Raw genomic sequence first — 4421 nt, 5'->3', positions numbered from 1 at the left:
TGAGACGTGAGGTGAAGCCAACTAAGACAACCTTCAACTCCCCCTCTTATTTGAATGACATATTCTCTTGAGTTGTCTTTCTCATAGATAATATATCTGCAGATTTACAATCCTGCAATCCAAGTGAAGAAGAAACTGAAAAGTGGTTTAATCAGTACCAAGTCAAAACAAGTTCAGGTAGCAGCTGATTTTTTGTTTTGCTAGTTTTTGAACATGGATGCTGACCATCTGATTTCATTTTATGAACATGGATGCTGACCATTCTCGGCGCATGCTCCACGATCGGGCTTGGTGGCTCTTAATCTCATCGCGGTTGCTGTATTTGTTTTGAGAAAAATGGGTCGTGGTTTTGTTTCTGTTTTGCAAGCAGTAGTTGTGCTTCGTTTTCCTGATGGTTGAATCGCTTCGTTTCAGTAGTTGTAGTCACTGATCTCAACAGTTTACTTTTTCATGTTGTGCTTCTCTAGTTGTTTGAATGTGTGTGCAGCCTACTATGGTACTACTACTTGCTTGAATATGGAGCTGGTGACGGACGCCAACTTCGACTGCTCCGGCACCGGGTTCTCGCTGCAGGCCATGGACTCCTCTCACGTCACGCTCGTCGCCCTCCTCCTGCGCTCCGAGGGCTTCGAGCACTACCGCTGCGACCGCAACCTCTCCATGGGCATGAACCTCGACAACATGGCCAAGATGCTCCGCTGAGCCGGTAGCAACGACATCATCACAATCAAGGCCGACGACGGCTCCGACACCGTCACCTTCATGTTCGAGTCGTCAAGTAAGCGACCCCCCCCCCCCCCCCCGCACTCGATCTATTTTCTCCCCTTTGCTCCTTGTGGTTACGTCGGTGACCCCGATCTGGATGGATGGATGGATGGACAGATCAGGATAAGATTGCCGACTTCGAGATGAAGCTCATGGACATCGACAGCGAGCACCTCGGCATCCCCGACTCGGAGTACCAGGCCATCAAGTACTACCACATTGTGAACCCTCTTGATCAGCAGAGAAAATTGTTGCATTTCAAATTTGCATCAGTGCTGTTCTTCTTGGATAGAACATTCAGAACTAAATAATGCTGATAGATACAGTATGTATAATTTGCGGTGTATGATAGACACTTCTACTCTTCTGATAGATATTCATTCCAGGCTGATGCACACTATTGAGTCAATGTTTCATACTGAAAGTTCACAGTGGGTTCCTGCTTATGATTATGTCATTAAGGCCTTACATACTGAAAGTTTAATGTTTTCACAGTGATCCTTCTTTTTATAGAAAGGCAATGGCCTCTAGTGAACTGAAGATAGGAAAAGTGATATGTGAATGCACTTTGAACTAGCTATCTAACTAGCATAGTCAGTGGTAATTAAGGGTTTTGGTGCAACTGCTTAGACAGATGTTCTCTGCATTCCAGCTATCTTTGAGATGTGATGTGATGTTACTGTTATTTATGTTAGGATACTCACATAGTTTTTGTTACTCTGAACTTTTTTTGACAGAGACGCCTATTAATATTGCTTAATTGTTTACTAAGATTTCACACTTCCTTCAATAATTCTCCCAATGTACATTGACCTTCCTTCTCTGCCTTTTTCAGATATGTCAGCATGTCTTTCCTGCGTGCAAATCGAACCATTTCTGTCAGCATGTCTCCCCTCCTATTCCACGAGTGTGTTTGTTTGACTCTTGTGTTTCTCTGTTCGTCTGATGATCGCTTCCTCGCAACTGATGTGACTTATGATCAGATTATGTTGTCCTCAGCCAACCAGGACCTTCAGCCCATGCTTGCGGCCAAGAGGCATATCCTTGCTCTAAACATGAAAGATCTTGCGAATCCCAATATAATGAATGTAAGCACCTCCGCAGTTTCGTCGGCCACCTAACGCTGGAAGCACCATCTTTTGTTAAAACTTTCACCATGTGGTTCTTTTGAGATTTAATCTTGTTATCATACACAATGAGATTTGGTGCTGATGCTGATACTCACAAGATCATGTTTACACAATTATGCAGATGTGTCTTGATCATTTTCAATCATGTAAGCAAGATTGTATCTCATTAAACGCACATAGCAGCAACTCTAATTATCAGGTTAGCTAACTGTTACTGTCATGTTTATTCATTTTCCTTTGTGTAAACCTCACAGAATATCTTCTGTATCATACTGAAACCATCAATTAGATGATGTGCTCTGAAACTTTTGTACAACTTTGAGAGCGGGGTTCATTTACCTAATTAGTAATTGTACGAGTAACTCGTCACTAGACGCTTAGACCACTTATGAAATTCTATATTCTGTGCTGGTAGAGGTCATTCACGAACAAAACCTTCCACTAATAGGGAATCTACTCGAATTCTAAACTTAACCTACTAGGACACGAGTTGGCTTAACATAATAGGACACACGATGACTGAACTTTCATAGTAACTCTCCGATCAATGGGAATATCACTTGAAGTAGGTTTGTACAAGGATTCAGACTTATGGAAATGTGTCTTGTATGTTATTATTACAACATTTCCAATTTTTGCTTTAGCAAGTGATGATGCCTAGCCAATTTATGCTGCAGTAGAACCACTAGCAGTTCCTATAATTCAGTTCCTGGTAACTTGACTCCTATTGATAGTAGTATATGTGCAGGTCATGGAGTTTTTTTGTCATATGAAGTAGTGTTACACATATATCTATGTTAAGTCCAAGTTTTATAGGACAGAATGATCATAATATGCATCATTATATGTGTTCTGGGTACTTTGTGGTGTATGTGTGTAACTAACACACATGGTCTGATTCGAGCATCCGGTTTGTGCAGGTAGTTTGCTCCCATCTGATCTGGTTCTGTGAAAGGGTCCTGTACAAGAAGGCGAAGATGACTGCTCCTGTACAAGAAGGCGAAGAGCGAAAGTCTTCTTTTTTAGTTGTTGCGGAAGTTCTGACCAAGCATCGCCCATCAAGCAAAACAGATTTGGTAGGCGTGTTTGTATACTTGATAGAAGATTTTGTGATAGCACTTGGTCTGGTAGCAGATTTTGTGATAGCACTTGGTTTGGTAACAAATTCTGTGCACTTCGTTGTGTAATTTTGTATCAGCTTGTGTTACAGATTTGGTAGTTGATTTTGGTTGTGCTACAGGTTTTGGCTATATTATCAGATCTTGAAATATGCTTTAAATTTTGTGGTGTGGGCTGTCATTTAGAGATGCTTCAGATTTATGTTTATGGGCTTCAAAGTTGTATGGGCTGTTATTTATAGATCCATTAATAGCATAAAAAAATGTTGCTGAATTCAAAAATGAAAAAGGCCAAAACTAAACTGAATCAAATGTATTTGCGCACTAAAAGGCTAGGACCCAAATTATAATGATACAAAAAAATTCAAAAAATATATTAAAAGTGGTTGTAAATAAGCTAAGGCCCAAAAAGAAGCCCAACAAAAAAAGGCCCAACAAATAAAAGCAGCCCATGTGATCAATTGAAATGGATTGGGCTGATTTCAACCATGACATTTTGATTTCATCGTAATTTTGCCACGTAGGACTGGGTTAGATTGTCAACGACGATTTAGTATCATCGTAAAGGTTACGACAATCCAGGAATCGTCGTAAAAGTTACGACGATTTTGATCAAAACATCGCTGTTGTTCATTTCTGACGCTCCGTTTTCGGCGCTTGGTTTTTCGTCGTGAGATCGTCTAAATTAAAAACCGTGACGATGTAGCGACGAAAAAATAGCGTCGTGTATTAGCATATTCCTTGTAGTGGTAGGTGTTCAGGATCACTTAGTGATCAAGTAATCACGACCGCTAGTGTAGACCACCTCCACAATTGCTTTACGTAAGTTAGCCACTAAATCAAGCTTAGGATGCTGCAGCCTTATACACTCCACCCTTACCCTACCTAATAACATGACTAGTTCTGGCACCAAGGTCTTAGATTGCTGAGTCCCCGTGACTTACGGATTCCTCCGAAACTCCCAACAGGTACAGGTACCCCAGAGACAGATGATCCCGACGACACTCAGCTGGTGTGGCAGTACGACGAGGACACAGACCGCCTCTACGTGAACTATCCAGAGGATTGAGGCGTGGTCGTGATCGTGGGCCTGCATGCAGGGTAGCATAGCATTTCCATGTTTTGTAGTCCGTAGCGGAACTACCTTGGTTGTATCTGTGATGTACTCTGAGTTATTAATGAGAAGACAGTTGAATCCCGAATTGTCTACTTTTATTATTATTTGTGCTATGTTACTTGCTTGCGAAACGCTTAGATGCGCTTCTTTACTATTTGGGGCCTCGACCCTGAGATCGGAAAGGACCGCATCTTTGTCGTTACATCGTCGTCCGGGAAGAGATTGTCGGTGTCCGTGATGGAAGCCAGTAGTCGCGCCGAGGGCTCCCCAAAAACCTTATCGCCCTTCTCC

General features: G+C 41.9%; 1 pseudogene; it reads left to right on the top strand.

The window, feature by feature from the left end:
- The first annotated feature begins 357 nt into the window (after positions 1-357).
- On the top strand, positions 358-1076 carry LOC123405037 (annotated as a pseudogene).
- The last annotated feature ends 3345 nt before the right edge of the window (positions 1077-4421 follow it).

This window comes from Hordeum vulgare, chromosome 6H (assembly GCF_904849725.1).
Source record: "Hordeum vulgare subsp. vulgare chromosome 6H, MorexV3_pseudomolecules_assembly, whole genome shotgun sequence".
Taxonomy (NCBI): domain Eukaryota; kingdom Viridiplantae; phylum Streptophyta; class Magnoliopsida; order Poales; family Poaceae; genus Hordeum; species Hordeum vulgare.
This window is presented reverse-complemented; position numbering and strand designations above follow the sequence as displayed.